Below are 12400 nucleotides of genomic sequence, written 5' to 3'. Positions count from 1 at the left end.
ATCCAACTAATTTCCTGGGCTCAATTTTAAAATGAAAGTCCGGGTGCGTTGGGGACCCGGAGAAATCCGGAGCGGGCAGAATTCCCGGCTCCAACACGCTGAAGAATGCGCAAGACCCAGAGTCATCTGGGTACACGTGCCATTCCCGAACCCGGGAATCCTGCTGGCAATTAAAGCCGGCGAGACGATATTTAAACAAGCAAATGTACCTCATTGAGGTACTTAAGGTAGTTTATTTTTGGCATATTGAATAGTTTAAAAGATTTTGACCTTCTCTGGGCGGTTTTCCCACGGCTTCCGATTCAAGCCTGGTGAAACCAGACGGGAAGGGCCGGATCAGTTAAAAATAAACTAAATAAATTAAATAAAATTACATTTCCTATCGTAAAAAAATAAACATACTTTACGGACAATGTCACCTGCACCCCCCTGCTCAGATGTCGGTTCTCTTCCCCCCCCTTCCGATGTCTTCTTCCCCCTTCCAACTCTTTCTCACAGCGGCCAATGAGGTCTCTCTCTCTCTCTTTTCTCACCCCCCACCCCCCATGACGTGTAGCTCCTGTCGGCAGCCAGCCTGTCAATCAGGCTGTCTGACGGGCGCAAAACCCGGAAGAGGCTTTAACTGGCCTCATTAGGGTTGCGAAAGATTGCTACCCGCCTACTTCCCTTCCGGGTTTGGTTCCCGCAAATCACCCCCCACCACCCGCTACCATCCTCTTTTAAAATTGAGCCCAATATCCCTCTTCGAGAACAAGAAAAATAATAAGATAATATCCCTTGACTTTTCCTGGCCCAACTTCTGGTTCTGACCAGCTCTAAGCTTAAGATGAACAAGCTTTCTCTTCCTAAGCTGGGCTCCCTTCTTGGACCTAACTCACCACATGGCCCTTGGTCCATTTTCTTCCCGTTTTCCCAGAAAATGGGAGGGCTATCCCTCTAACTTTTCCCCAGTGATTCACTAGGAGGCCTTTCAATAAAACTGGCAACCCCTCTCTTTCCCCACCCCCCTCCCACTTGGGGTGTGGGTGTCAAGAAAGCATCTCCTGCTATCTTCAAAGTGAATGGGGACCACCCAGACTTAATCAATCTGGGATGAGTCAATGGAATCTCATTGTATTTGTTCGAAGTCGGCTGTGAGCTGCAACATCTCACAAAATGGTCCGACTAGCTTTAATACACATCTTCATTGCCTGGCTTATTAACAAATAAACCCTTTGCCTCAGCATTGCTGTAAAGAGAATTGTGAACCTGCCTAAAACCTACTTTGATTTAAAACATACCACTCAAATGTAATTCAATTCCAAATTCTTTCTGTGCAAAAATGGTTTTAAAAATCCAGAGACGTGACAGATGCATTTCCAGAATTTCTGCTTTTATTTTTGATGAGCACCAATTGTGATGGATCAGAGGTCAGTTCATCTCTAATCATAAAAGGTTTCCTAATTTAGTTTTGGTAGCTGGCCAAACTGGTGGTTAGTTCAGTCTGCTTATTGGTGGCTGGAAACAGACTGGCTAAATGAATACTTAGTACACACTTTGCCACAAGAATTAATGTCTCTTCAAATGATAGATGAATTGCTTCTATTAAGCATTAATTCCCAAATCCACATAGGTGGCAAAAACACTTAATTTTGTTTACCTGGCTGTGCGAATGAGATAGATTGGTTGTCCCATCAGGGGATCCTGCAAGTAAGGCTCTCACAGCTTGGCTTTGTACTGAAAGGGACTGGATAGTTAGAAATAGGTGTCTGGGAAACCAGCCCAATGCTTTTCAACCCAACTGTGAGAGACAGTTGTATTCAAATGTGAACTGTTTTTTTGATATTCCTTTGTCTTATTGAATTTAAAAGCAGAGAATGGGTATAATTTGTGTGTGTATCCAGACAGTTAGGGGGAATCCTGCTTCATCAGGCCATTAATAAGCAGAGGTGAGCAGGAACACCCCGTGAATACCAAATTTCACAGACCTTGGTCCAAATTAAGTGTTTACAATTGTAAACAATTTTACAACACCAAGTTATAGTCCAACAAATTTATTTTAAATTTCACAAGCTTTCGGAGGCTTCCTCCTTCCTCAGGTGAATGTTGTGGACTCAGGTGAATGTCCACAACATTCACCTGAGGAAGGAGGAAGCCTCCGAAAGCTTGTGAAATTTAAAATAAATTTGTTGGACTATAACTTGGTGTTGTAAAATTGTTTACAATTGTCAACCTCAGTCCATCACCGGCATCTCCACATCACAAATTAAGTGTGATTATGGAGAACTTCACTCCCTCCACCACCGACGCACCGTGGCTGCAGTGTGTACCATCTACAAGATGCACTGCAGCAACTCGCCAAGGCTTCTTCGACAGTACCTCCCAAACCCGCGACCTCTACCACCTAAAAGGACAAGGGCAGCAGGTGCATGGGAACAACACCACCTGCACGTCCCCCTCCAAGTCACACACCATCCCGACTTGGAAATATATCGCCGTTCCTTCATCGTCGCCTGGGTCAAAATCCTGGAACTCCCTACTTGAAAGCACTATGGGAGTACTTTCACCACACTGACTGCAGTGGCTCAAAAAGGCGGCTCCCCACCACCTTCTCAAGGGCAATTAGGGATGGACAATAAATGCTGGCCTGGCCAGCGATGCCCACATCCCATGAATGAATAAAAAAAAACTTCAAAAACAAATTTAAAAAAAAATGTTGAACAGGATCTGTTCTTTTGTAATCTAGCGAAATTTGTTGTGTTTATTCTTGTTTCTGTTAGTTTTATTTCTTAATCATTCATTCTCTATAGCCTGTGATGCAATCTGTCAGGGTGTTATTTATCTATTTATCAATCTGGAGAGCATGGGATAGGTCACATTATTGTTATGGAGCTTATCAGCAGCCCAAGGGGTTTATTCTTTGCTTTGGGTACATTACCTCCCAAATAACTTTGCAGATAGGTCATGTTTTGGTTTATAGGAAGTGTGGGATTGTTTGTGGAAGCAATTCTTTCTACTTGGCACAAGACAGCTAGAGAAACTGGAGATCTAACACCAATATCTAGTAATAATTATTGCTACTAACACAATATCGAACCAATTGATTTTCTGTAGTCTTGCTCACAAAACAGTCTGAATTCTAAGATGGAATTGTGTTTAACCTGGTTTGTCCCATTAAGATCACTGTACAGGCCTAAATAGGCACATCTTAAGGTCCATTGCTATTGTTGATCAAAGTTTCTGTAGATTGGTAGCTGCTTGTAAATTTGTGGGGGAAGAGAAGAGGGCTAGGCACGATATGACTGTCTTTCATTCTCTTTATAATACTGTTGGCATTGTGAAATGTGACATCCGAAGTGTGACAGACACACAGTAAACACAAGACATATGCCAAAGACATGAATACTTAGAAATCAGAGTGGCAAAATTACAATATCAAACTCATAAGTTATCACTTTTTGGTGCAGAAAGCTATATCGATTTGCATATTTTAGCAAATTTAGGTATTAATGACATAATTCATGGCAGGTAAATCAGGAACCTGTGAAGGTAATTTCACCATATGTTTGGGGCCATTGGTTCCGAACTATTCACAAAGTACAATAGTTTACAGTATTTGTAATTACCTGAATTCTTTATTACAAGGTTCACTAAACACTGTTTACTGTTGAAATGGAAACTTCTTTAAGTCTATTGGACTTAAATAATACGTAAAAAGCAGCTGGCTCACACATTTGTTAATCCCATCATGAGCAAGGTAACCTTGTTTACTTCCTTATGAACTTGATTAATCAAATGTGATTTGCCTCCAGAAACAAAAGCGCGTTATGACACCAGGAAAATTGTGTTCAGCAATTTAAAACATTCAAGGCTGATTAAGTCGACCAGCAGATGATGATATCTGGGCTCCTATCACTCATGTGGGAGTGTAGCACGTTGAATACATTTTAGTTATTTATTCAGCTGTGGGGATTGAGAATAATTTATTGTTCCACTCAGTCTCCAGCATTGCCTCAGGTAATGCTGTGAATTTTTAATAATTTGTAACAAAACTGGTCTAAACTTCTATCTCCCTAATTAATGCTGTAAATATAAATTGTTGATTTGATGAGGAGCTGGAGGATACTATGTGTCCCTGTCTCTGGCGGTTAGCAGTCAAGTTGCTTGCATACAGCAGTAACATTAATTATATTTCATTAATATTTGGAGTGCCAAATAGTCATGGAGCCAGAAATGTAAACCAGCTGCGTGACAGATTATTAAAACTGAGATCTGTTGGAGCTTTACCTCTACATAATTCTCAACTTCAAGTGCTGCTAGGAGGTTTTTCAAAACACCAGACATTTTCTGGAGGGAGCTACTTCACATCACGTTCACAATGGCTCAGACAAAAGTAGTTATAATCAATAAAACACATTTTTTTCTGCTAACATCATGTTTTATACCACAGTTATGGCTTAATAAGATATTTAATGCAGAGTTTATCACACATAACTCAGTCCTTGCTATGGCAATAGAACTTTGGAAACAAGATTGTATTTTTCCATGCGCTGCCCTCTATTACCCATGAACAGCTCACGTCATTAAGAAGGAAGAAGTACTAAGGGCTTCCTGAATTCACCTTTACATCATCATTCATTCCATGCAGCCACACTCCTCGAGCACTGTTACAACCTGATTCTTAATTTTCTCACTTAAAATAGGAAATCACAGTTGGCAAATTTTGTGGATGAACACTTCAGGTGTTTGTATAATATTCCCTCGTCTGCTATTTTAATGGAGGCATTAACTCGATTAAAATAAACAAGTTAAGATACGGGCACTAACATCACCAAATGTAATTACTAGCCTCTAGCTCTTTCAGTCACAGAAGTAGATACTTGATGATAAATCCAGTCATAATAAACTATAAATAACAGAAAAATGTAGGAAGGGCACAGTAGGTCCATCAGCAAAGTGAAAAGGTAGGTTAACATTTCTGTTAAATTTGTTTCCAGCAGAGACTTTAACCCATCGTTTCCCTTTTAGATGCGAATAGTGTTTTCAGCTTTTCCTATTCTTATTTCAAATTTATATGTCATTTTAACTTCTTAAAAAAAACTGTAATAAATGATAAATTTTCAAGACCCGTACTGGATAAGTCACAATAGTAGTAATTCCTACCCATTCTCCATTACGCAGGTAAAACTACACTTGTGCTGGGAATATAGAAAACTACTGCAGTCAAAAGATGGAAAAAAAAATAAACAATGGGATGTAATAAAGGAGAAAAATGTATGTGAGTGTATAAGCGATGACAGCATGTACATGAATATAACAGCCTAATGGCAGGTACCTGTTACTAAAATTACTTTGACCTTATCCAACAAAGCAGGCAGGGTATTTCCTTCAACAGCAGTTATTGGTAGTTAATGGGAATGTAGTGTGTGTTAAGGCACACGTCAACAATTAATGTGAGAATGAAGAGATTCCGCGGGAGTATCATATTCTGGACTGAGTAGGACCAGCTGCTGTTTCCTACTGTTTCTATTGGCTGTCATTTTCACTCTTTTTTTTTTAACACTCGTATTTCAATACATCACAGAAGAAAAAGCAAGTTGTTTAAATATTTATTGTAAAGTATCAAATTCAAAAATAAAATAATTAACCATATTATCTTGCACCAAAACATGTGGGTGACTTCAATGATTGTAACAAATCATTTAGCCTTTTGTCAAATAACTATATTTTGCTAAAAATGTAGATAATGTAAGAAAAGAAAGAACTTGCATTTATATAGCACCTTTCACGATCTCAGAACATCCCAAAGCATTTTACAACCAATGAAGTATTTTTGAAGTGTAGTCAATGTTGTAATGTAGGAAACACTGCAGCCAATTTGCACATAGTAAGGTCCCACAAACAGCAATGAGATAGATGACCAGAACATCTGTTTTAGCTGTTGGTTGAGGGATAAATGTTGGTCAGGACACTGGGGAAAACTCCCCTGCTCTTCTTCGAAAGGAGCCATGGTATCTTTTACTTTCACCTGAGAGGGCCGATGGGGCCTTGGTTTGATGTCTCATTCGAAAGACGGCACCTCTGATAGTGCAGCATTCCCTCAGTGATACAGTCAAGTGCCAACCTAGATTATGTGCTCAAGTCTCTGGAGTGGAACTTGAAGCCACAACCTTCTGATTCAGAGGTGAGAGTGCTGCCACTGAGCCAGGGCTGACACTTATATTTGTTCACTTTAATAACTGTAATTGTTCAGTTCTAGTATTAATGGAGTGACATTTTATTACTCTCTCTTGTTTGGATTAATTAACCCTCTTTGTAAAAGAGCTCCTTCTGCTGCCTTTATGTATTCAGGATGTTCCATCATTTTGTCAGGCTATCTGAGTTCTATCTTCAATTTTTCATATGCTAGCTAACAAAACAACAGAATGCAATGTGAGACAACTATAACAAGGACACATGTCCACACAGGAGTAAGGAAAGATTTGAGAAAATTGGGCACATCACAGACATATAATGGCCAAAGCCACAGATTTGAGATTTTCATGGAAAATTGGATAGAAATATGCAACGTGATCCCCGAAATAAAAGCAAAAGTCCTGGGATCGCATGTAAATAAAAACGGAATTTGGCTTGTTCGGCTACCATAAACCAATGGCGCTGCCTGTAGCCTGATGCATGTTTAGGCAACCCTGGTTCCGTAAGTGAGGGTTAACTTGGAGCTTAAACTTCTATGTACAAGAGGTTGCGTTTTAAGTAATAGTACTTCCCTGGAGAAAGTTGCAGAAGGCAAGAAAAGGTGCGGTGAAGCTTCTGCACTGATCTAATTGTTGTGAATAGGCACACACTGAGACCAATTAGAAGTTCATTCTTATGGAGAGAGTAATTGATTCTCTCTGGATTGGCAACTGTTTGTAAATTCCAGGCTCATCCTCCAACGTCAGAACAACCAGAAAACGACTAGCTTTCTCTCTCATCAGATTACCTGGTGTCTGTAATAAAGTGTGATATTTAAAGTCTGACAGATGAGCACTGGACACAAGACTTCTACAAACATGAATGGTTCTTCCATGGCATTGCTTGCAATAAGTCAAATGATATGCTGTTTTATAAGGACAAAAGAGCAATTCACAATGTATTATTCTGCTGCTAAATTGGAAGCTTGTCTCTTTAAGGCTACAAAGTATAATTGTTTTTAGAGAACAGATCCTCAGGTCATTCAGAGTTTAGTTGTTATTCAGCAACAAAACTGTAAAGATGAATAGTGACACTCTGGCGTAGTACTGAAGGAATGCTGCACTGTCAGAGGTGCCATCTTTTGGATGAGACGTTAAACTGAGGCTCTGTCTGTCCTCTCAAGTAGACGTAAAAGATCCCATGGCACTATTTCGAAGAAGAGCAGGGAAGATCTGCACGGTGTCCTGGCCAATATTTATTCCTCAATAAACATCACTAGAACAGATTATCTGGTCATTATTTCCTTGCTGTTCGTGGGACCTTGCTGTGCACAAATTGCGTTTCCTTAATTAAAACAGTGACTACACTTAAAAAGTACTTCATTAGCTGTAAAGCACTTTGGGACACCTTGAGGTCATGAAAGGCGCTATATAAATGCAAGTCTTTCTTTTTGTTTTATATTGTTCAGCCACAACATCCCCAAAGGTTATGCTTTGTTTACACACATAGAAACATGGTCCGTTTTAAAATGGAAATGTGACCAAAAGAAGTCTACTTTCATTTCCCTGTTAATGTTTATCAATGAGCATCACCTTGTTTAGTTAGCTATTTATTGCTTGTTAAATTATATTTGGTTATGAATCATTGCATGGTCATGCACCAGACTAGAAAATGCTTTTGAATACTCGGATGGCTGTCAACCCTCGACCTCTCTTGCAGAACCAATGACCTTGGTAATCCAAATATCTTGCACCTGTTTTAAAATGCTCATCGGCATTACTAGTGCAGAGGAAACACATCCATTAAAGAACAACTGTTGCTGTTACCATAGAGATAGAAGATCCACAGCATTCCTGCATTTCAATGCCCAGTGATGCATTTCAATGTGAATTATGCCATTCCTCTCTGTGTTTGGCAAACAAATAAAATAGCTTGAAATAGGCTACTGGAATAATCAGAAAGAACATTTGTTCGCTTTATATTATAAAGGTCTTTCGTACAGCATGTATTTCCTGGAATTCTTTCATGCCACACTGTTGCCCTCACACCTGTCTGTAATGCTTTTCTGCCAGACTTAAATGTCCCTATTTATTATGTTCATCTCCCATTGAATCTTCCCAACTCTGTGTTCAAGGCAGGTCGTGCTGTTCTCCATTGTGCCACCTGCCTGAGGCTTGTAAAAATTGGGCCTGTCTCCTGCTGCACTGCCTTGCTATCTTTGAGTTTCCCCCTGGTGTCTCCCTCACTGGCCCAAGATTGCCTGTTCCCTCTTCCCTGCTTGCCACTGTAGCACCCCCTATCTAACCATTTCCCACCTGCCCCAATTGCCCGTAGCCTTTCCCCCTGCATCTCACACTGAGAAAATCCTCGAAGCCATGTTCCTGGCTATAACCAGGATTCTCAAAAGGGCTTCCTCGTCGCTGGCATAACAGCATAACCACAGTATGCACTTGAAATAAGAAAACCTTCCCCAGCTTACTGCTATCTTTTTGTAAAAGTGCTCAGAGAAGGGGAATTATGAAAGCTAACACAATGTGTGCCTGCCCTTTATTTTACCACTGTCCAGTTCTGAAAAATTATTTGCGATTCCTTATATATCTAATTAAAAAGAGTAAAGGAATATAAAATACCACAAGTTTGTAATTTGAACCAAGACAGAACTTGTTCTGTCACAGCCACAAGTCCCTGTGGTGCTGTATAATTAGGATGAAGGAAGAGTTGCATTTTTTACATTTATATATAGCATCTTATCTCATCTCCTAGAATCATCTCAAAGCATTTTACATACACTGCATCATTTTGAAGTACAGTGACAGTTGTTATATAAGCAGACACAGCAGCCATTTTGAGACAGTAAGACTCCAGAAACAGCAGTAAAATGAATGACCAACTGATCTTTTTTTTTGATGGTGTTGGTTGAGATGAATGTTGGCCAGGACATTCCTGCTCCTCTTTGCCGACTAGCAAAGCTTCGAAACATTAAAACATTGCACGAACTGGGCTTCTTCTGGCCACGATCCAGTTTCCTGCCAGGTTTCCTCCACGAGGCGTCACTGCCTCTATCGACAGTTAAAATTATGTCGGGATCCGATTAAGGCAATCGGTGCTTTTTCTTTTTGCGGATCAATGTAAAGCTTGCGGCTTTGAATTGTTGCTGTTCTCCTCCTCCTCCTCCTCCTCCTTCTCACCTGAAGCACTGGGGGAGGGGGAGGGAGAGGAGGAGGAAGTATTCCAATACAAGGCTTTATTGGCCTGGAGCTGTTATTAACCAGAGTAGTTGATGACTATTTGTGTAAGAGATGCAGCAGTCCCTTACTGTAATCACTCACTACTCTAAAAGATGGTTGGTGGTTAAAAATCTATGATAACAAAAAGAAAGAGTTTATAATATCTTTACTTACTTCCCCCCCACTTTCTCAATAGTGATCGCTTCTGGGCTCTCCCCCTCCGACCATTTACCTGATGCCAGGGATCATTCCTACGGGACCACATGTTCGGGTGGGAGTCAATACTGCAACATGGTAACGAGGCCCGGCTGTTAAAATTGGCAGGGCCTCACTTGGTTCTCGACTTCCAGGTGTGCCGCCTGCTATTGGGTGTTCAAACATTCCCCCCACCCCCACCTTGCACCGATCCAGAGTTAAAATCGACCCCTATGTTTTGAAGACAAAATCTGGGTCTCCCTGTTACCATGCTGGCTGCTAGACGTTGAGCATCTCATCCCTTCTACAGGGTATGACGATAATTAGATTTAATAAATCAACTATAATTGTACAGAATTGAATGAGAACAGCAAATACAATTCAAGCAATCAGCTGATGGAAAAAATACTTATTTTAGGCAATTACTTCCAAGGCCAGGATTTATAAGCCAACAGCATTTGTCAAAACTAATTTGCTATTATATCAGTACTTTTCTTGTTTCCACAAGGTATTTCAATAATGAAGTCAAATACATGAAAATATTAGACTGTAAGAAGGACTGAACAATTGCTTTCTGCACATAGCAATGGGATGAGTTATACATTGACTACATGATTTGGCACATCTGTTATTTATAGAATCTGAATTCTTAATTTTAGAAAACTGTTGCAAACAGCAGTCAATGTAAAATGAAGCTCACATTAATAAGAAGAATGTAGTAATTTAGATTTTCAGTTTCCTCAGGTTTCTTAACAATTTAAGTGGTGTCATTTTACAGCAATGTCTGAAATATAAAGAAAGATTCTAACATTTCAAATTATCTAGCCATCTTTTACATAGAATTACATAGTTACAGCACAGAAACAGGCCATTCAGCCCAACAGGCCTATGCTAGTGTTTATGCTCCACATGAGCCTACTCCCTCCCTACTTCATCTAACCCTATCAGCATATCTTTCTATTCCTTTTCCTTTCTCCCTCATGTGTTTATCTAGCTTCCCCTTAAATGCAAATATGCTAGTCGCCTCAACTACTCCATGCGATAGCGAGTTCCACATTCTAACCACTCTCTGGGTAAAGAAGTTTCTCCTGAATTCCCTATTGGATTTATTAGTGACTATCTTGTATTTATGGCCCCTAGTTCTAGTCTGCCCTGCAAATGGAAACATCTTTTCTACGTCCATGCTATCAAACTCTTTCATATTCTTAAAGACCTCTGTCAGATCACCCCTCAGTCTTCTCTTTTCTACTGTCACTTATCATTGTCACTTTTTAAATAAAGTTCAACTTCTTACCGTTAATTCATTTTCTAATCAGCGTCCACATTTTAATATGTGTATGTAATTTATCTTCATTTTTCCCCCTCTTGAGACTTCCCCTGCCATGCTTCATTTACCCAGTAACAATGTCAGGTAGGTAATTCACTCATTCCTCTAGTGTAGAGCTGGTCACAAGGATGTGGGCAACAGAGGTAATGTGCCTCTCCTTGTGGTGAAGCACTTTATTTCTAGGTTGAGAGTTTGGCCCTAATTGAGATGAGCCAATAATTGATGAGATTATGTAGCCTTCCTGCTTGGGCAATAAGTGACAGAAGTTCTTGTTCATAGCACCCTAGAATAATTAATGCCTGCTAGTAAGAAAATCACATGTCACATACCCTACAACAATGTGCCTGAATGCTAACTAGCGAGAAGTCAAAGGTGGAGCAGGATTTTGAGAGTTCGGAGTTTGCATTTGAAACCTGAAGACGACAACAGCTTGGATTTAGGAGGTATTTCTGCAGATGTTTCTCTGGGATCTTTATAGAATTTTGAGGCAATGCTGTAAAAATTTATGTGGGATTAGTGTTCAATCCATATCATAAACAGTTGCAGGACAACCCAGAATTCTGTTTTATTATTTAAAAATCTTATCTTCAAAATTACGCTAAATTTATTTCACAGTCTCATTATTTTAATGAGTACTCCTGAGATATGAAATAAAAAACTGTAAAGTCCTCAAGCTTAAAAATCCAATTAAAATTCCAGAAATATTTGACATTTAATCTAAAAGCACTAAAAAGGAGAGCAAATGGGGACAATATACAGATTCAACACTTACAATAGCTAGTTAATATTTTATGTAGATTTTTCAGTTCTCTAATCATACAATTCCAATTAAAATACCATAAAAATTTGACATTTCATCTGAAACCACTAAAAATGAGAATAAAAGGGCACAACTTTGCAGATGAAGTATCGACGGTAGATTTTTCCATTTACCTAATCACAGAATATTCATTTTAGAATTGTATTTATTTTTATAATCCACACTACCAAATTCAACTGTTAGAGTTTAACAAAACTTTGTAAATCAAAATGATCCAAATACCAATTTCTTTCTCTCTCGCTCATCTTGCATATTTATGATTTGTTTTAGACTCAGCATGGCGCTGGAATAAAAGATGATAAAGTAATGAACAGTCACAGTTGACCTGAATTCATTACAATGGCACCATGGAAACTACACACTGAATTCCCACGCAGTAGTTCACTTATGCCCCTCCCATGCTTAAAAATATGTAGACTTTTTTAAATTAGATTTTTATTTTTTGAGTCATGTGCCAAAATTACAATACGTTGGTGGGCCACAGAGTTTCATTAAAAAAAAATCCTTTAGCACAGGAGAAATTATTCCACCATAAAGTGATTTCACCTGTTTTAATGCAGATAGGTAAGAACTTTCCCCATTTTATAGAGCTTTTGAGCAGTTCAAGGAAACAAATGATATAATTACAAACCATATAGATGCCAAACTCACATTTATCTTCATTTGACATGTGCCAGG

At 39.3% G+C, this 12400-nt stretch overlaps 2 protein-coding genes across 2 annotated transcripts in view; one reads left to right on the top strand and one right to left on the bottom strand.

Annotated features, from left to right (window-relative positions):
- Positions 1–12400, bottom strand: part of LOC137300531 (probable G-protein coupled receptor 34) — a 101942-nt gene that overhangs the window by 48219 nt on the left and 41323 nt on the right. The window lies entirely within an intron of this gene.
- LOC137300529 (zinc finger protein 672-like) overlaps positions 11275–12400 on the top strand; it is a 76417-nt gene continuing 75291 nt past the window's right edge. The window contains exon 1 of the mRNA XM_067969644.1: positions 11275–11345. The gene's annotated coding sequence lies outside the window, so the exon portion shown is untranslated. The remainder of the gene's footprint in view (positions 11346–12400) is intronic.

This window comes from Heptranchias perlo, chromosome 31, assembly GCF_035084215.1.
Source record: "Heptranchias perlo isolate sHepPer1 chromosome 31, sHepPer1.hap1, whole genome shotgun sequence".
NCBI classification, from domain to species: Eukaryota; Metazoa; Chordata; class Chondrichthyes; order Hexanchiformes; family Hexanchidae; genus Heptranchias; species Heptranchias perlo.
Note: the sequence above shows the minus strand (reverse complement) of the source record. Positions and strands in the feature narration are given on the sequence as shown.